General features: G+C 42.1%; 1 protein-coding gene across 1 annotated transcript in view; it reads left to right on the forward strand.

The window, feature by feature from the left end:
* Window positions 1–22,223, forward strand: part of LOC106580129 (fibrinogen C domain-containing protein 1) — a 229,272-nt gene that overhangs the window by 81,603 nt on the left and 125,446 nt on the right. The gene's annotated exons all lie outside the window — the stretch shown is intronic.

A 22,223-nucleotide genomic window follows, 5' to 3' on the forward strand; every position in this document is an offset into this window, starting at 1 on the left:
AAAAAGTGAGTGAGTAGGCTGCATAGATTTCATGACTAGAAGCTCAAAAGACGAAAACGTCATTGTTTTTTTTTGTAAATTGAAATTTGCTATCGTAAATGTTAGCAACACCTCCGCCTTTGCCGGATGCACGGGGGGTATGGTCACTAGTGTAACCAGGGGGTGAGGCCTCATTTAACACAGTAAATTCATCAGGCTTAAGCCATGTTTCAGTCAGGCCAATCACATCAAGATTATGATCAGTGATTAGTTCATTGACTATAACTGCCTTGGAAGTGAGGGATCTAACATTAAGTAACCCAATTTTGAGATGTGAGGTATCACAATCTCTTTCAATAATGGCAGGAATGGAGGAGGTCTTTATACTAGTGAGATTGCTAAAGCGAACACCGCCATTTTTAATTTTGCCCAACCGAGTTCGAGGCACAGACACGGTCTCAATGGGGAAAATGGGTACGGATAAAATATGTGGACAATTTTACAGGTTTTCGATATCGACCAAATGTATTTCTCCGGGATGGATTACATCTGAATAGGTATGGTACAAGCATTCTCTCCTCAAACCTGGCTCTCACTATATCCTCATACAGGGAATATGAGAATTGACAATAAATAATTACATGGTTATTATTGGCATTAACCGTGACCTTTCCCCTTTGATGATGTCATCACCAAGAGTCAGATCTGTGCAATGTGATTCTACCACCGGTTGAGTGGGCTATATAGTTCTGTTATATTTGTACCGTTTGTACCTGGCAATACACCTTTAGGTTTGGGTTGAAAGTAAAGGAAAGTAATATCGAAATGCGTGTGGGCATTCCTTGTCAAGTTACTACACCTTTTTGGCGACGAGGATAAAACTTTATCAACTTGTACAGGGCGAGGTGCTAGCTAGCTAAGAAACAGTGGAGGTAGTCAGTTAGCTAGCTAGCTTAATGAGTGACGGAGAGCAGGTGCCGCTGGACGGAAACGCCGACGGGGACAATCAGCAGCAAGTGAAAATCGCTAACGAGGATCTAGGACAAGTTGGCGTTATAATGGCAATGTTTGGGACTATCACTGAGTTTGTGGAAGAGAACGAGGACTGGACGGAATATGTGGAAAGGTTGGGACACTTTTTCTTGGCAAATGGAATCATAGATGAGGCTAAACAGCGCTCTATTCTCTTGAGTGTGTGTGGGGCTAAAACCTACAAGCTAATGAGGAATTTGGCTACACCACGGAGACCGGGAGAAATTCCTTTTGGGGATCTAGTTGCTCTCGTTCAGACTCACCACAATCCAAAGCCGTCAGTGATTGTCCAGAGGTTCAAGTTTAACTGCCATTTTCGGAAAACAGGTCAGTCTGTTGCTAACTTTGTTGCTGAATTACGTGAACTCTCTGAACATTGTGAGTTTGGGGCTATGTTAGAGGACATGCTCCATGACAGATTAGTCTGTGGCATTAATGAGGATAGCATACAGCGCCGGTTGCTGGGGGAAGCCACACTGACTTTCAAGAGAGCATTGGAACTATCTCAAGGGATGGAGATGGCCGCTAGTAATGTCAAAAATATTCAAAAGGCCAACAGTGAAAGTTGTGCAGTGCATCAGGTGACAAAAGAGGTGGCAGGAAAAAGGGGAAAAGCAGTGGAATGTTTCAGATGTGGAGGGACACATTATGGTAACAACTGTAAGTTCATGGAGACTGTCTGTCACAATTGCAACAAAAAGGGACATTTAGCAAAAAAATGCAGGGGTCCTAGGAGCAAGCCAGAGGGTGGGCAGACTGGGCTGGGCAAGTTCACAGCACCAAAGCCTCAGTCAGCAGCGCACCACCTAGAGAGCACAGAGGAGGAGGAAGAGCATTGTTCCTACAACATGTATAATGTGAGGGAGCCGCGCGCAGAGCCTATCTATGCTACAGTGGAGGTAGATGGAAAGCAGATGAGGATGGAGGTTGACACGGGGGCCTCTGCCACTGTCATAAGTGAGGAGACCTACAAATAAAAATGGGGCTCAAGACAGGTTTCTGCCCTCACACCGGCAGGGATCAGACTGCGTACGTACACCGGGGAGACCATACCATTGCTGGGGGCTCTAGAGGTGGACATTGCATACAACAGCCAGGAAGCGAGAGCACGGCTCCTGGTGGTGAAAGGGAATGGGCCTAGTTTACTAGGGCGTGACTGGCTAAACAAAATACAACTGAGCTGGGGTGAGATAAAACACACCCGAGTGACTGAGGATGTCATTCAAAAGTACCCAGAGATTTTCAAAGATTAACTGGGCACACTGCAGGGCACTGCAGTTAAGCTGTTTGTGGATCCTCAGGCCGAGCCTCGCTTTTTCAAGCCCAGGACAGTGCCTTACGCCATGAAAAAGAAAGTGTAAGATGAGTTGGGGTGGCTGCAGGAAGCAAACGTCATTACTCCCGTTCAGTTCTCCCGCTGGGCAGCTCCTATCGTTCCCGTTCTGAAAAGTGACGGCACGGTGCGTATATGTGGGGACTACAAACTCACCATCAACAGGGCCTCTAAGCTAGACGCTTACCCGCTGCCACGGGTGGAGGACTTGTTCGCGACACTGGCAGGAGGCAAGACGTTCTCAAAGCTTGACATGAGTCACGCCTACCAACAGCTCCTCCTGGACGAGGACTCAAAGAGTATGTCACAGTGAACACGCACAAAGGCTTGTTCAGGTACAACCGCTTGGTTTTCGGAGTGGTGTCCAGCCCAGCCATTTTCCAGAGGACAATGGACAATCTGCTGCAGGGGATCCCTCATGTAGCAGTGTACCTGGATAACATCCTTGTTACAGGGGAGACGGAGGAGGAGCACCTCCACCATCTGGACCAGGTGTTAAAAGAGATTCTCTGAGGCAGGGCTGCGCCTGAAGCGTAGCAAGTGCACATTCCAAGCACAGAGTGTGACATACCTAGGTCACAAGATCACAGCGCAGGGTCTGTGTCCTGTGGAGGACAAAGTCAGGGCAATCAAGGATGCTCCAAACCCCAAGAATGGGTCAGAGCTCAGGTCGTTCCTGGGCATGGTGAACTACTATGGTAAGTTCCTCCCGGAGCTGTCAACAGTGTTGGCTCCACTTTATCAGTTGCTCCACAAAGACTGTAAATGGAAGTGGGGGCCAGCACAAGAGAAAGCTTTCAAGGAAGTGAAAGCACTACTACAATCAGCACAACTTCTGGTTCATTTTGACCAAGACAAAGAGATCATCCTGTCATGTGACGCCTCACCCTATGGCGTCGGGGCAGTACTCTCTCATCAGATGGAGGACGGGTCAGAGAGACCCATTGGATTCGCATCACGTACGCTGACGAGTGCTGAGAAGGGTTATTCACAGTTAGACAAGGAAGGTCTGGCCATAGTCTTTGCTGTGAAACGCTTCCATCAGTACCTCTACGGTCGTCATTTCACCATATGCACTGACCACAAACCACTGATGAGCCTTTTTAGTGAATCAAGATGCATTCAGCCCATGGCTTCAGCAAGGTTACAGCACTGGGCCCTGACACTGTCAGCTTACCAGTACATGATAGTGTATAGAGCGGGGAACGACAATGCAAATGCAGACGCACTCAGCCATCTCCCGCTACCAGAGATGCCTGCCACAACTGTGGTGCCTCCCGAGACTTTTCCTAATGGAGAGATTGTCAAACTCACCTGTGAATGCCAAACAGATCAAACAGTGGACAGACCGGGATCCTATCCTGTCCCAAGTGAAAAGATTCCTGATGCAGGGTTGGCCTCCTGTCATAGAGGATGATGGACTAAGACCTTATGCAAAGCGCAAAACTGAGCTTAGTGTGCAGGATGGCTCCATACTCTGGGGGTCCAGAGTGGTTGTTCCACCCCCTGGCCGTGCACAAGTCATGGATGAGGTCCATGAGGCTCACCCGGGTGCCTCCCGGATGAAAAGTTTAGCCAGATCTTACTTCTGGTGGCCTAACATGGATCAGGAGGTAGAAGACAAAGTTAAATCATGTTCTGAGTGCCAGATCAACCAGAAGATGGCACCGCCCGCGCCACTACATCTGTGGGAGTGGCCTGACCGCCCATGGTCCAGGCTGAATATAGATTTTGCAGGCCCTTTCATGGGTCACATGTTCCTTGTCATGGTGGACGCACACTCCAAGTGGCTGGAGGCGCACATCATGAGCAACATCACAGCGACCACAACCATCGAAAAGCTTTGGCAGGTGTTTTCAACCCATGGTCTGCCGGACTCTCTGGTGTCCGACAACGCAACAACGTTTACCTGTGACTTGTTCCAAGAATTCATGCGGAGAAACGGGATCCGCCATGTCCGCAGCGCCCCGTTTCACCCGGCCTCAAACGGCTTTGCGGAGCGGGCTGTGCAGACACTGAAAGAGGGGCTCAAAAGGATGACTGGGGGAACCATCACAACTAAGCTCTCTCGGTTCTTGTTCCAGTACCGCATCACGCCACAAACAACAACAGGACAGGCTCCAGCGGTGATGTTAATGGGCAGAAAGCCAAAAGCTCACCTGGATCTACTGCGTCCGAACATCAGAGCACGAGTGGAACGGAAGCAGGAGAAACAAAAAGAGAGACATGACCACCACGCAAGGGAGAGACAGTTAAAACCCAATGACACTGTCTACATCCGCAACTTCACAAGCAGCCAACGCTGGTTGCCAGGTATCATTCTGAGTCAGAGTGGTCCCGTCTCCTTTGTAGTCAAACTGACTGATGGTCGAGTCATGCGCAGACACCAGGACCATCTCCGCCTGCGCTATGACAAAGACAAGACCATGTTTTCAGACGGAACAGCTGTGGATGGTAGTATACAAGTTGAAATCCCACAGGAAACAGCATCTGAGGAACAGGGGCATTCAGTGGTTCCAGCAGAGGGTGATGGACATTCTCTCACAAACACCCAACCCGCTCCTGTGCCCTCAGACCCAGCTCCACTGGGACACGCCTTACCTGTGTCTCGTAGCACACCAGGAGTACTGCGCAGATCACAGCGTAGTCACAAGCCTCCTGAAAGACTAACTCTGTAGTTGAGACTGAGAGACTCATGGTGTTAGTGTTTGTTTGGAGCAGCAGACCTAGTTGAAAAGAAATAAGGACTGTCATTTTATTGTTGTTGTTTTGGTTACATTTGCGGTAACACCAGCAGAAGTTCTACAGTGTGGTGTAGTAAAGAGAAGAAAACACTGATGTGGTTTACTTGTTAACCTTATGTTTTCCTTACAGGGGGGATTTAAATTGAGGGGGGAGAAGTGTTATAGTGTGGACACTATATAAATAATTACATGGTTATTATTGGCATTAACCGTGACCTTTCCCCTTTGATGATGTCATCACCAAGAGTTAGATCTGTGCAATGTGATTCTACCACCGGTTGAGTGGGCTATATAGTTCTGTTATATTTGTACCTGGCAATACACCTTTAGGTTTGGGTTGAAAGTAAAGGAAAGTAATATCGAAATGCGTGTGGGCATTCCTTGTCAAGTTACTACAATAACCATGGGGGTTGGTACTCGGAATTGGTTGATTCCTCATCAGACTATACTCACTGCTCCCCCCATAGCTTTAAATAGCTCTACAGGTGCTGCTAACATGGATGAAACTTGTAATGGACTTTATGTTATCGTTACACTACTGTCAATGTACCGTGTTGCCACTTCCTTGCACAGGCAGAGGGGTATTGTTAGAAGTAATCTCATCTCCATCCAACTCAGGCCTGTCAGTAGTTACACAAGGACGCGTCACTCATCTAATATTACCTTGAATGCTCCATCTGATATGAGCTCTCGAAATAGTGGCCTAGGAATTATTCATTTGAATGCTATAAGCTTGATCCAAAAGCTAGATTTGATTGAAATACTGCTACATGCTGACATAATGATTATATCTGAATCCTGGCTCTGTGTCTCTGTTCCAGACTCAGATGTTCTGTTAGCTGGGTATAATGTCTACAGAGCAGACAGAGTGGGTAGAGGTGGAGGTATTGCCATATATGTTAAATGCAACCTAGATGTCACTGTCCATTTCAACTTCTGTTCTGAAACGGTATGAATGCTTAGTTCTAAATGTGGTCCTTGGTCATAATGCACTATTAACGCTAGCGGGAGTTTATCGCCCACCCTCAGCTCCGGTATCTGCTCTATGCAAATTGTTTGAGTTAGTCTAATTATGCAAACTCTGAATTATTGATTATCGGAGATCTCAATCTGGATTGGGTGATGCCGGCATCGTTTAAATTAAAAGACATTTGTAACGAACTAAATCTTACTCAACTAATAACTATACCGACCCGTCCTAATCCAAAAGACCCCAAAAAAATCTACATTAATAGACCTGATCTTAACAAATACACCTCACAAATATATAGCTAGTGACATCAGTGACCACTGCCCTATTGCATGTATCAGAGATAATAGGCTAAAAAAACCTGACCCCCGTATAATTCTAAAGAGAAACTATAAACACTTCTCAGAGCAAGCCTTTTTCCATGACCTTTATTATTCCAAGCTTTTATCCGTAAACTGCATAATGGACCCAGTTTTAGCGTTCTTTCTTTTCATCAATTTTTACCTTCATGGCTGATAAACACACCCCGTTAAAGCGACTTAGGGTAAAAAAATGAAATAATCCTTGGTTCTCCTGTGATTTGAAAATCCTTTTTCTGCAGAAGAATCAAGCATGGGTCTTGGCGAGGAAAACTGGTGAAACAGCTAATTGGCTGCTTTTTAGGCAATTGAGAAATAAATGGACCGGAGGAATAAAGAAGGCAAAATCTAGGTATTTTCTTGATGCTATGACAGAGTCTGCTGGTGATCCCGCTAAATTCTGGAAAACTGTTAACTCACTTAAACGAGGAAACTCCTTGACTTCCCTGCCGAAGCAAATTACATCGGAATCTGGGATCATCAGTGACCGAACTGAAATTTGTGATGTTTTTAATAAGCATTTTATTTCTGCTGGTTTTCTTTTAGAAAGAAAAAATGGCCAACATGATCCTGACCGGTCTATTGTTTCAGTCCCTCGGCCTTCAGCTGATGTGGAAAACAGTAAGCCGGTTTTTAATTTTCAAAAAGTCACAGAAGATGAGGTCTTATCTGCTTTAGATTCTAAAAAATCATTAGGCGCTGACAATCTCGATCCATATTTACTCAAGTGTGCGGCACCTATTATTGCTGGTGTAGTGATGCATATCTTTAATCAAACATTTGTCATAGGAAAGATTTCTAAATCTTGGAAAACAGCTTTAGTTTTACCACTCTTCAAGGGAGGTGATGGTAGTGGATTGGATAATTATCGGCCCATCTCTAAGCTCTCCTGTTTGGCTAAAATTCTAGAGTCATTGGTGAATAGGCAACTACAATCTTTTTTAACAATACTCTTTCTAGTAATCAATCTGGCTTCAGACCTAAACACAGTACTATTACGGCCACTGTACGTGTTGTAAATTATATTACTAATGCCCTAGTTAATAAAAAGTACTGTGCCACCTTGTTCATAGATTTATCGAAAGCTTTTCACCATGCATGTAGACCATGCAATACTTTTGGGTAAGCTGTCGTTAATAGGACTGGGATTGGATGCCTGTCGTTGGTTTCATGACTATCTAAAGGATAGAAGTCAGGCTGTTAGAGTCGACGGCATCCAGTCGGAGCCATTGGAGTTGGTTAAAGGGGTACCACAAGGTTCTATACTTGGTCCATTACTGTTCACTCTCTACATAAACAATATCGGTGATGAGAAAAGAAAGTGTCAAATTAATTTATATGCTGATGACAATGTCATGTACTCTATCGCTTCAACGGCTGACCAAGCATTATCATTATTGGAGACAGATTTTAAGATATTACAAGGGTCTTTTATACACCTGAAACTTGTTTTAAATGCAAAGAAAGCACATTTTGTGATTTTTAATAGGTTCAAAAAGTTGGTTGAAAATACACTTACGAGCTTAGATGGTTCTCGAATTAATCAGGTCTCTGCATATAAATACTTAGGGATATGGTTGGATGATAAACTGTCTTTTAAAATGCATATTGACGAACTTTGTAAACTGCTAAAAATCAAGCTTGGCTTCCTCTATAGAAACAGGACATGTTTGTCCTCTACAAATAGAAGACAAATTGTGCAAGCTACTTTTATGTCTGTTATAGATTATGGGGATATTATTTACATGCATGCTACGGCATCAACACTTAAATCGCTGGATGCTACTTATCATTGCGCACTTAGGTTTATTACGGGTGCTAGTTACAGAACTCACCACTGTGTTTTATATCAAAATGTGGGTTGGACTTCGCTGTCCGTGAGATGAGAACAACATGCTCTCGTGTTTGTATATAAAGCACTTCTGAATAAGTTACCTTCTTATTTATCATCACTCATCAATATTAGAATCAGGTCTCAAGCATCGGTTACACTTGAGGCCCATGCAATTTCCACAGAGTTGGGTGTGGCTGCCTTTTCCTGTTACGCTCCTTGCCTATGGAATAGCCTGCAGACTAAACTTAAACTTGAGACTCTTGTCCCCTTTGCCAATTTTAAATATTTGAGGATTTTAATTTTTGTATTGTTTGTAACTGTTTCGGGTAATGAGAGTTCTTGTGCTGTTCGGGGAATAACCTATGTGTAAATGTAACCTGTTGCTGTATTTTTTTGTGTCATCTGTGATCGTTTTGTTTGTCTTGTGTAGTTTCTTAATCATTGTACCTAAACTGTATGTGTAAACATGTATACGCAGGGCCCAGCTGTAAAAGAGACCTTAGTCTCAGTCTGTGTTCCTTGTTGAAATAAAGGTATAATAATAATAATATATAGTTGAAGTCGGAAGTTTACATACACTTAGGTTGGAGTCATTAATTAAAACCACTCCACACATTTCTTGTTAACAAACTATAGTTTTGGCAAGTTGGTTAGTACATCTACTTTGTGCATGACACAAGTCATTTTTCCAGCAATTTTTTACAGACGGATTATTTCACTTATAACTCACTGTATCACAATTCCAGTGGGTCAGAAGTTTCCATACATTAAGTTGACTGTGCCTTTAAACAGCTTGGAAAATTCCAGAAAATGATGTCATGGCTTTAGAAGCGTCTGATAGGCTAATTGACATTATTGAGTCAATTGGAGGTGTACCTGTGGATGTATTTCAAGGCCTACCTTCAAACTCAGTGCCTCTTTGCTTGACATCATGGTAAAATCTAAATAAATCAGCCAAGACCTCAGAAAATAAAATGGAGACCTCCACAAGTCTGGTTCATCCTTGGGAGCAATTTCCAAACGCCTGAAGGTACCACGTTCATCTGTACAAACAATAGTACGCAAGTATAAACACCATGGGACCACGCAGCCATCATACCGCTCAGGAAGGTGATGTGTGCTGTCTCCTAGAGACGAACGTACTTTGGTGTGAAAAGTGCAAATTATTCCCAGAACAGCAAAGGACCTTGTGAAGATGCTGGAGGAAACAGATACAAAAGTATCTATATCCACAGTAAAACGAGTCCTATATAGACATAACCTGAAAGGCTGCTCAGCAAGGAAGAAGCCATTGCTCCAAAACCGCCATAAAAAGGCCAGACTACGGTTTGCAACTGCACATGGGGACAAAGATGGTACTTTTTGGAGAAATGTCCTCTGGTCTAATGAAACAAAAATAGAACTGTTTGGCCATAATGACCATCATTATGTTTGGAGGAAAAAGGGGGAGGCTTGCAAGCCGAAGAACGCCATCCCAACAGTGAAGCGTGGGGGTGTTTGCTGCAGGAGGGACTGGTGCACTTCACAAAATAGATGGCTTCATGAGGATGGAAAATGATATGGATATATTGAAACAACATCTCAAGATATCAGTCAGGAAGTTAAAGCTTGGTCGCAAATGGGTCTTCCAAATGAACAATGACCCCAAGCATACTTCCAAAGTTGAGGCAAAATGGCCTAAGGACAACAAAGTCCTGACCTCAATCCTATAAAACATTTCTGGGCAGAACTGAAAAAGTGTGTGCGAGCAAGGAGACCTACAAACCTGACTCAGTTACACCAGCTCTGTCAGGAGGAATGGGCCAAAATTCACCCAACTTATTATGGTAAGCTTGTGGAAGGCTACTCGAAACGTTTGACCCAAGTTAAACAATTTCAAGGCAATGCTACCAAATACTAATTGAGTGTATGTAAACTGCTGACCCACTGGGAATGTGATGAAAGAAATAAAAGCTGAAATAAATCATTCTCTCTACTATTATTCTGACATTTCACATTCTTAAAATAAAGTGGTGATCCTAACTGACCTAAGACAGGGAATTTTTACTAGGAACTTCAACTGTAGCTTTATAACAAAGTTCTCCAGCATTAGTAAAAATGTTATCGATACATGTGGATGATCTTGTTCCTGTAGTGTTTGTAAACACCCTGGTAGGTTGATTAATAACCTGAACCAGATTACAGGCACTGGTTACAGTAAGAAGTTTCCTCTTGAGCGGACAGCTTGATGAAAACCAGTCAATATTCAGGTCCCCAAGAAAGTAGACCTCTCTGTTTACATCACAAACACTATCAAGCATTTCACACATTATTTAGATACTGACTATTAGCACTTGGTGGTCTACAGCAACACCCCAAAAGAAACGGCTTTAGATGTGCCAAGTGAACCTGCAGCCACAACACTTCAATAACACTTGACATAAGATCGTCTAAGTATTACAGGGATATGGCTCTGAGTATATACAACAACACCTCCCCCATAAGCATTTCTGTCTCTTGTATGAATGTCATATCCTTGTATTGATACTGATGTATCATCAACTGAATTCACCAATTGAGTCTCAGAAATGGCTAATATATGAATGTTATCTGATGTTAGCAAGTTATTGATTTCATGAACCTTATTTCCAAGGCTACATCACTCAACTGTACTGTGTATTGAATCACAGTACAGTTGAGTGATGATATTATTGACAGTTGACAGTAGTTGGCATTAATCTGTGATTCTTGTCTTGATTGGGTTTGGTTAGGATTGGCCAGTCAGTGGATAACGGTTGTATGTATGTATGCAAATAACAATGATAGTACGTGAATGCATAATTAGGTTATCAAATACTTTAATATTAATAAATTGTCATAAGAATATACAATTAATAAACATATCAATAGGCAAAATGATTATGTGATTAAGCTATGCAAATATACCACGTGGAATTCTGAAAGATGGGACAATCTCCACTTTTTTCACAATATTAAAGGGGAATGGAAGCACTTCAGGAAGTTAAGCTGAGCAAAGAGATGTATTCAATCCACTAATACTAAACATGTGCTTGTAACAAACTCTATTTTTAGTATTTTGATCTTGAACTACGTTTATTAGAGGTGTATGGGTTGTGCCATCTTCAATTTCCATAGTAACGCCTGACACCAATGCTTCATTAATAGGAGCGAGCAAATTGTGAATTTTGGCATGGTGGCTGAAAGTGGAGTTAGCCTATTTGATTTAGCTCTCGTATTTTGATGTAAATGTTTTCATGACTAACTTTACAAAATAAAATACTCATAATGACAATTATTAGTCATTAGGTATGCGCTAGACCAAGCTAAAACAAACTGGCTAGTGATTAGATATGAAGCGTAGCTAGCTAGTCAGCCAAGCAGAAGAGAGGGCTGCTACATGATTGCTATTTTACCAGAAAAATGCATGATCCCCATATTATTATCTAGCTATAGTAAGTGTTAGCTTAGCTAGCTAACTACGTACATAGCTAAATATCTACATATTTTTTTATTTGTGACATCTATGATTCATAGAAAATAGTATGCCTGCTGGCAGTTGATTGCAAGAAGTAATGTATCTTAACTTTAAGCCTTAAGCCTAACCCGTATAATGATAGCTAGCTATCGGTAATGACCTTTGGAAGCTCAGGCTGGTAGACAGCTTGGTAACTAAATTATCCTGGTCTAGCTGGTTCGTGACTTTTCTACTTACAGGCATACATTATCATATTACCTCAGTTATGGACTATCAGATATTAAATTGTTACACGTTTTCTCAAATGTTAGAGTGAAAACCTTTAGACAATAAAATGTTACTTTGTCACCTTGCAAGCCAATAGATAACTGCAGAGTCACCGCTTGTACTATTAGGCCTATACTATTATGTCACGTCCTGACCATAGTAAGTTGTTATTTTCTATGGTAGAGTAGGTCAGGGCGTGACAGGTTTTTTTTCTAGTTGAGTTTTTCTATGTTGGGTTGTTCTAGTTTTTGTATTTCTATGTTGGGCTTTGTTTGAGATGATCTCCAATTAGAGGCAGCTGGTCATCGTTGGCTATAATTGGAGGTCATATTTAACTGGGTGTTTGTCCCACCTGGGTTTGTGGGAGATTCATTTTGAGTAGTGTATGTTTCACCTCTGTGTTACGGTTTGTTGTTTTTGTCATTCAGTTTATTTATGTATTGCATAGTTTCACAGTGTAAATAAAATGTGGAACGACACACACGCTGCACTTTGGTCCGCTCATTACTACGACAGCCGTGACATAAGGTCTGTGTTTTCTTAAAATCTCTTTGTATTGTAGGGCCTCTGTTAATTTATCTCTCTGGATGTAAAAATAAATCCATTGTAACGGCTCTCGTTGGTGGTAGGTAGAATAGACCAAAGCGCAGCGTGGAAAGTGTTCATGATTCTTTTATTCACAAAGCACTCCTCCGGCGAACGAAGCGACAGCGTCGGCCGGACACTAAACAGAAAACAAGATCCCACAAAACCCAAAAGGAAAATAACAACTTATATATGATCCCCAATCAGAGACAACTATTGGGAACCACACTCGGCCAAAAACAAAGAAATAGAAATACTTTCCCACCTGAGTCACACCCTGACCTAACCAAACAAAGAGAATAATAATAAGGATCTCTAAGGTCAGGGCGTGACTCAGGTGGGAAAGTATTTCTATTTCTTTGTTTTTGGCCAAAAATTGTTAAATGGATGTCACACCCTGACCTAACCAAACAAAGAGAATAATAATAAGGATCTCTAAGGTCAGGGCGTGACATCCATTTAACAATTTTTGATTATGTGAACATTATTCGCCTTTTCAATGCTAGAAAAAGTGTTTATTTCATACTGTAAAATGCCAGATTTATATCTAACTACATTAGAAGTTGCAGAGAGGCCCTATCTGATAGCGATATCTGAAATAGGAGAGAATAATATAAATGTTTTTGTTTTTGAGGGCTATCAACTAGGTAGCTGGTAATCTGATTGTTCTCATTATCTCCAAGTAAAATACATTTCCGTCAATATTTTGGGGGAAAATCCCAGTGTATTGCATAATTGTGCATCCCTCTGATGTTTGAGTGCACATCCTGGTAGTCCATCTGGCCCCGCAGCCTTGTGAATGTTGACCTGTTTAAAGGTCTTGCTCATATCGGCTATGGAGAGCATGATCACACAGTCATCCGGAACAGCTGGTGCTCTCATGCATGCTTTAGTGTTGCTTGCCTCTAAGCGAGCATAAAAGTAATTTAGCTCATCTGGTAGGATCACGTCTCTGGACAGCTCACGGCTGGGTCTCCCTTTCTAGTCCGTAATAGTTTGCAAGCCCTGCCACATCCGACGAGCATCGGAGCCGGTGTAGTAGGATTGAATCTTAGTCCTGTATTGACGCTTTGCCTGTTTGATGATTCATGTGAGAGCATAGCGGGATTTCTTATAAGCGTCACATAGAGTTGATCAGGGTGTTGATTGTGGCCTGTGGAATGTTGTCCTACTCCTCTTCAATGGCTGTGCGAAGTTGCTGGATATTGGCGGGAACTGGAACATGCTGTCTTACACCTCGATCAAGAGCATCCCAAACATGCGCAATTGGTGAAATGGCTGGTATGTATACAGGCCAGGAATTACGTGCAGATCTGTGCATTATCATACTGAAACATAAGGTAATGGTGACAGATGAAAGGCATGACAATGGGCCTCAGAATCTCGTCACGGTATCTCTGTGCATTCAAATTGCCATCGATAAAATGCAGTTGTGTTCATTGTCCGTAGCTTATGCCTGCCCATACCATAACCCCACCTCCACCATGGGGCACTCTGTTCACAACTATAACACCAGAAAACTGCTCACCCACACAACGCCATACACGTGGTCCGTGGTTGTGAGGCTGGTTGGACGTACTGCCAAATTCTCTAAAACTACCTTGAAGGCGGCTTATGGTAGAAAAATGTACATTCAGTTATCTGGCAACAGCTCTGGTAGACATTCCTGAAGTCCGCATATCAATTGCACGCTCCTTCAAAACTTGAGACATCTTTGGCATTGTGTTGTGTGACAAAACTGAACATTTCTGACTCATTTCAGGAAAATATGAGTAAACTATACTTTTTTGGCAGAAATGCCTTCTGTAACTTTCATGTGCCTTAATAACAAACTTCTTTGCCATCTGTAAATGCGTAAACACAACAACCTTCCCGCTAACCGTGGGCTGGACATGCCGAGAGATGAGTTCGGATTGGTCTGCCATGTAGCATTCTTCTGTCTATTTGAGCTGGTCAGTATGTGTAGGTAATCCTGTCTAACGCAGCTTTTAAAAATATATATTGCGTAGTAGAACTGCATAAGTGTTGCTCTCCACTTTCTGGAGGACCGAGTTTTGAAATCCGGATTACATCTTCAAACTAAGGGCAACCATGGCATCCGTGACAGAGGGAGAAGCATCCATCCATGTATACACTTAAGATAGTCTAGCTAGCTACATTTTCTGAAATTACACATTTCTACATATGTCAGAAAGTTGTTTTCATTTCAAGTTAAAGTTTACTATTAGCTGGCTGGCTTGCTAGCTAACGTTACATTTATGATCTGTGTAGTAATATTAGATTCATGCAGGGTAGTACAGTCATGAGTTGGGATTATGGTTAATTGTTTAGCTAGCTAGCTACATGTCTTAATAACAAAAGACTCCACTATGCAAGTATCCATTTCAATAAAATGTTAATGATGTCACTGCAACAGATGTTGATAGACGTAGCTGGTAAATTCGCTCTGGCTAACTACTCTGATTTCAGAGTACTCTCATCTGAGTGTGCCAGAGCGCAGAATAACTGACACATTTACAAACGTTCAACATCCATTGAGTATGGCTGGTGTCAATGAACGTTGGCAAGAAAAGCATAATTAAATTGTTGCCATCAGCAACACTAACCAACTCTACCAGGGTGAGTAAAATGGTCAGAGGGAGCTTTTTAGAGTGGTGTTTTATTGTCCCCAGCACAAGGTGCACCTGTGTAATGATCATGCTTTTTGATATGCCACATCTGTCAGGTGGATGGATTATCTTGGCAAAGGAGAAATGCTTACTAACAGGGCTGTAATCAAATGTGTGCTAAAGATTTGAGAGATATATGTTTTTTGTACAAATGGAACATTTCTGGGATCTTTTATTTCAGCTCATGAAACATGGGATCAACACTACATGTTTCGTTTATATTTTTGTTCAGTGTAATTACTGGTCCAAATCGCCATACAACTTTATTCAAAGTCAACTTTGGCACTGCAGCCAAAGGCATTGACCTACAATCTAGACTTTGCAGGGTATTGTAACTTTAATAAGTACAGTGTGCATGCACAATGATTTGGCTGTGGACTAATGCACTCTAAAAATACAGTCCTTTAAAATGTCAGATTTCCTGCCACAAATCCCCTATGAGACAAAACCTGACTGCACTAAGCAGACAAGGCTGCAAAAACAGGTTGCATCTTGAAACCTTTTCACTAAGCAACTACACACTTGTATCTATAACGTATAACCGAATCAGACATTTTTACTGTGGAATTTTAAGGTATTGATACAACAAATGGCCCTTCAAAATGTCATTCTACTCTGATGAATGGAATCCTGATCTCTGTGTAAAATATGAATACTTAGTAGTAGAGAAGTGCTTTTGGTACATCAACTGGGAACTTGTCCTGAAAAGGTGTTTAAAGTATCTAAACTATATCTTTACAAACTCAAGACATGTTAAAAAATCTACTAATTACTGGTTCAAATCCCCATACCACTTTGTGCAAAGTCAACTTAGGCACTGCAGCCAAAGCCTTTGACCTACACTCTTCTCCTTTGCAGGGTATTATAACTAATAAGTACAGTATGCATGCATGTTGTAATGGGTCCTAGGTGTAGCTGGTGTAGAGAGTCAGGCGCAGGACTGCAGATATGAGTAATCAAAGTACTTTTACTCAAAATGTCAAATAAACAAAGTAACAAATACACACACACACACACACACACACACACACACACACATACACACCATGACAGACTGAAAATACAACAAACAATCACTCACAAAAAAACATGGGGGAACAGAGGGTTAAATAATGAACCAATAATTGTGGGATTGAAATCAGGTGTGTAAAACAAAGACAAAACAAATGGAAAATGAAAAGTGGATTGGCGGTGGCTAGAAGGCCGGTTACGTCGACCGCCGCCTGAACAAGGAGAGGGAACGACTTCGGCGAAAGTCGTGACACGTACTTATTAGAGTCTTGTAGGTGTGGTTCTGCATTTGGTTAATGATGTTTGTCCCCCATGAGACACTGTAGATGTGGAAGCCTATTTTACTCTCTAAAAGAATCTCCAGAATTAATCTATGATACCTCAAGGAATCTGTAATTAATTTTGCAGAGGATGTTTTAGTTGCGTAATTTTACATCCTAACTAAGGTGTTTGGTGCACTATTTCTCAAGTTAAAAAAGTGTGTGACATGTTGACTTATGTAAACAAAGTCGGAGCTGCTAGGCAGATCTGTCTCACTGTCTATGCTATTGAATAGAGAGTCATCACCGCAGCTGCCCCATGTTCGTGGGCAAATGGACATCGTCAAATCAAAACCCAACCTTTATTTACCCGTTGTGATGCACTGATGTTCCAAACTCCATTTTAAACGAGATTTACTTTATGACCAAGCCTATAATTAGTGCCAAAGTCTACACTAGGGAAAGTAATCAATTCCCAGTGTCATCATGAAAATCATCAATCAATATTTATGTGATAATCCATTTGCAGTTTAAAACCATTTGATTGTATGAGAGACAGTCTGCAAAAGCATTATTTTTGTGTTTTAATACTAGCCTTTACATGCACTGAAACACCAAAAAGTGTTTTCACAACACTCTTAAAAACTCAATTATACAGATTCAAGTACCACTTTGGTGTTTCAGAGTACTTCCATTCTGTTTTGAAATACATTCAGTGTGTCGTAACACCTACATTGGGTTTACATTAAAACACCAGATCTTGGCTTAGGTGCACTACTTTTCATGGTTTTACTGCACAATAATGGTGTTGAGTCTTTGTATTTTAATAGTGTGTAGCAGCAGAAGGAGAACTGCACAATACAAAGCAACACATTTTCAAGATCCATTCAACAGTAACTAGAGCCTAAATTTCATCCGAGTACTTAACTATATGTCAAGATGCAGACGAAAACCATAATCCATAGCCCAGTTGTCAAAGCTATCAAGGTCTGCCAGAGGAGCACTTTTTTTTTTTGTATCTCCTCTCATACCTCTAACTTTTTGCCAACTCGCTCAACTTCTGTAATATTGGATTCAACTATAGAACAAAATGAAAAAAGACATCTACTTTCCTAACCTACTGTTTTTTTATATCCTGTATCAGGGGGAATTATAACAGCTAAGTATGTCATAAGGAGAGTGTGAGATATAAGGGCTTTGAAAGTAGATTTTTAGACAATTGTGGTAGAAGTAGATGGTGTCAGTCTGGTCTAGTGGGCAGCAGGTGTTGGGCCTATAACCGAAAGGTTGCTGGATCAAATCCCCAAGCTGACAAGGTAAAAATCTGTCGTTCTGCTCCTGAACAAGGCAGTTAACCCACTGTTCCCTGGTAGGCCATCATTGTAAATAAGAATTTGTTCTTAACTGACTTGCCGAGTTAAATAAATAAAAAAACATTTAAAAGGTGGTAGCTCTGTCAACTACAGACCATATCACACAAGGGTTCTAAACATGTTTGAGCCGTTCCCATCTGACTGCACCCCTATATCTGTCTCGCTATCTCCTTTCTACTAGACTGTCTTAAATAAATATGAAAGGGATTGGGATTCCAAAAGGAGAGGGGGTGGTGCTGTTAACTACCTTGATTCCCACTGAATTTAAAGTCCTGCAAGAGCCCTGATGCCTACTGCCACTTCATTATCAACGTGACCTCATTAGAATGATCACTACAGGCAATAGATACCCGGTCTGTTGCTACAGTGCTACATTCCATCAGGGCTGTGGTGATTATAGCCTCTGTCACAGAAACAAACATGTCTTCCCTCGCAAAGTCATCGGAATCAAGAAGAATGTTCGACTCATCTTGACTCATCTGTCACCCTAGCCGTTAAATTAACACTGGTTGGCACTTCTCCCCCTCCCGTCTCCAAGTGGCATCTGCTCACTGACAGCCAGCCAAACTCTGCAGCACAGTCACATTCACACAGTGAGTGTCGGAGACACAGAGTCTAAGCTGTAGGAACACTGTCAGGCGAAATGTACCTTTAGAGAGGAGATCCAAGGCCTTCTCCTTCAGACAAGGTAGCAGGTAAAAGTGAGGAGTGTCATTGTGTTTTCCAGGCAGTGCTTTCTGTGGAGCCATTTGACAGTGTTGATAATAGTACCCAGAGGGAGATAAGAAAAACGTTTCGGAGGAAAGAAGAGAGGTGGGATAATTTAGTTATTGATTTTAATGGAGAGACCTCTGGATGTGTTTTCACTTATAAAAAACCTGCAAAAGGGATGATAACTGAAGCTCAGAGCACAATGTAATTTTTATATTTGGCGCCCCCTTGTCATATTTATTGTTATTTTGTTCTAGGGCAAATATGTTTTAATGAGAATTGTAGGCCTACATCACTTTTTACAAGCTGAGAGTTCAAACAAATAATATCCTAGAGCATTTCCACAGTGACAAAATGTATCGTGGCACAAATTTACAAAACAACATTATTTCTGGAACTACAGATACTGTGGAATCTCTGCTCGTAGTCTTCCATTCTGTATATTATTGTTCGCAAAGTACAGTATATCAAACTTGACCCACTACTGTGAGAGAGAGAGGGCTTCAGCAGATTAGAGGAGATGAGCGGAGAAAACTCCTAATAGCATGTATTTTTCATACCAGCGTTGTGGTTTGAGGCCCACTGGTGATTGACAGGCAAGTGCCATTGCTATAGAAGCATGTTAGGGAGGGGAAGGTGGGGGGTGTTTGGGAGAGGGAATCTATGCAGAGAGCCGAGAGTGATCATGTTTTCACCATGTGTACATGAAGTGCGCTGTCATCAATGTCAAACCCGAGGCATTGTGGGTCTCTAAAGAGTTCGTATGTCAGAGACGGAGGAGGAAGCGAGACAACTCACGCGCTGTTTTTTTTTGTGGGGGGGGGGGGTTTCTTGGTCAATGAAATTCAAGGTACTAAGTAGACGAGACCCAGATGCTATTGCATTGGTGTCTATGGGAAATGCCCAGTTAATAAGGAGACCGGAAGATAACTTTTTTTTCAATGGTAAATGGCCTGAGTGAACTCTTCATTTATCCACCATCTTTGACGATGTCACCTTACTCTAGACCAGGCGTGGGCAAAAGACCCGGCTCCAGGATAAAGTGACTAAGGAGGCAGTTGAAATCAGTGAGGGGGCACAATTTTGGGGGGTTCTTGCATTGGAATTATAGTAAATTCCGCTTATATCACGTTATACCACAATAAACATAAAGTTCAAATGCCGAGACTATTGATTGAGTGCTTTATAAATCACAGGTAGGCTACAGATTTCGCACCAATCTCCACTGCGCTGTATCAGCACAATGGACAGCGCCATACACACTAAAGCGAGACCATTTTAGTAATAGATAGGGTAATTCACCTATTACAAACGGCCTGTGTCAATGCAGCTGTACATACAGCTGTCTTATCAAAATAATGCAAACTAAATGTGGAAAGTACTAGCTAGTTATTCATATATGCAAACAAAAATACTGAATAGCAGTTTGGCTTAGAATATCGACAACTGTGAATGTGAAAAGAACAAAACAGTGGTATCAAAGAGGACTAGTAAGCAAAATATCAGATTGATAGAGGCATGACACAATCTATATTTAGGCTAGTTACATTAACAGTAAACAAACACAGTAAACAAAAGATGAATGGAGATCCAAATAACAAAAACATCCTACTACAGTGAGATGCAGCCATGCACAGCTGTCTTGCAAAACAAATAGGCCAATAGGCCTGCTTCAAGCATGGAAAACTGTATTGCTCATGAGCACAGCAACACGTTGTGATATGTCACAATACACTTATGTGGATCAAATTTGACCCACTTAATCAATTAAGCAATGCCAGCCTACCATAAACACATAACCAATATGCACTGTTCCATTAACCACTACAAAAACCATAATAGAAGTTAACTATATGTATGATGAAACAAACCGATATGTAGCTATACCCAGGGGCATCATTTTGGTTATTGCATTGGAATTATATTGAATTCTGTTTATGCCACAATAAACAAAAGTAGAAATGCCAACACCATTGAGTGCTTTTGACAGGTTGGTTCGAAATCTCCGCTGCGCTACATCAGCACTATGGACAGAGCCCTACACACATGGAAGTCATTTTGCCATTCCATATCCTAGATTTTTGCTGAATGATGCCATTGGCTATACCACTAAGATTTTGATTAAAAACTAACCAGCTAGATTGTTTCTGAGTAATCGATCATTCCATTCTCCCCGAAATCTTTTTGTAAGATCCCCCTCAAATGCCAGTTGGATTAGTTGAGCTTTCCTCGGGTGTAGCATGCTTCTTCTGTGCTGACTGAACACGTTTGTCAAAGTGGAAAATGAGCTCTCGCGTGTAGCTTTGGATGCCCAACTATGATTTCATTTTAAATATCGTGTGACTTGTACAGTATGTGGTATTGTGGGGTATGGTGCTCAACATCTTGGCAAGTTCGTTCGCTTTTCTGAGAGTATATTCCATCATAGACAAAAAAAGGTCCATGGCCACCCTCCCCTCTTGACTCTATCATGTCATATGTCCCCCTCAGTGGTTACTGGTTTGAAACAAGGAACTCAATGATGTCCACAAGCTCCGACAAATACATGCAATTTCTTGCCAGTGTTGACGCTAATGTTCCCATAGCACTTCAAACTTGTTTTTCTTTCCACAATGCAGTGCATTTCAAATGCTCTTTGCTTGATGCGTGCCTAGTGAATCCTTTAGTACTATCAATAGCATACTTACAGTTAGAATACCCAGCTTGGGTGAAGGCCTTGTCTGCATTAGCATTAACACAGAATTTTCAACATGGGAAACAAAAATAGTCAGGCAGGCGGGCTTGAAGTCAGGACAGGCAAGGGTCAAAACCAGGAGGGCGAGAAAAGAGAGACTGGAAAAAGCAGGAGCTGAGACACAAACCACTGGTAGGCTTGAACAAACAAGACGAACTGGCACCGACAGACAGAAAACTCAGGTATAAATACCCAGAGGATAAGTGGGGAAGATGGGCGACACCTGGAGGGGATGGAGACAAGCACAAGGACAGGTGAAACAGATCAGGGAGTTAGAGACTTTGAGAGGAGATTGGGTGATGATTAGCTTAGCAACAGCATGACAACGTGAACGCTAGTGGTCGACAGTCTGCTGGGTGGGGCGCTATATGGTCCTCCATTCATTTCCCAATAGGATTCCTATCTCCAATATATCTGACAGAGCAGCTCAAGCAGAGTGATTAAGTGACAGACAAGGAGGAAGTTCTTTCTGATTTTGGGTTTCGGCAGGGCTGGGCCTTAAATTTGGCAAAAGCAATCGGGCCTGGGTAGGGTAGGACCAGAACGATACGTGCATAGGTAGGGCTCGGGCTTAATTTTATTCCCGTGCAGTGCTCTAATCTGTAGTAAATGAGTATGCCAGTCACTCTCTTCCTATGAACCAGTTGCTATAAAATGAATGTTTTTGGACAGAAAACCTTGGCTAGGGTAGATTTCTAGGCTAACCTGGGCTGGCTCCTCTGTTCCAAGATCGTCAGGAACAGTCGGAGGTGGAGGGGGCTGTGGAGCCATTATCCTGGCGACGCTTGTGGAAGGGTGGGTATGTTTTGCATGCAGAGCTAGCTGGAGCTCAGCAGCATCATCGCTGCTGGGCTTGGGGGTGGCCTCTGTGGTTTGATGCTGCTGCT

Source organism: Salmo salar, chromosome 20 (genome assembly GCF_965601325.2).
Source record: "Salmo salar chromosome 20, fSalSal1, whole genome shotgun sequence".
NCBI classification, from domain to species: Eukaryota; Metazoa; Chordata; class Actinopteri; order Salmoniformes; family Salmonidae; genus Salmo; species Salmo salar.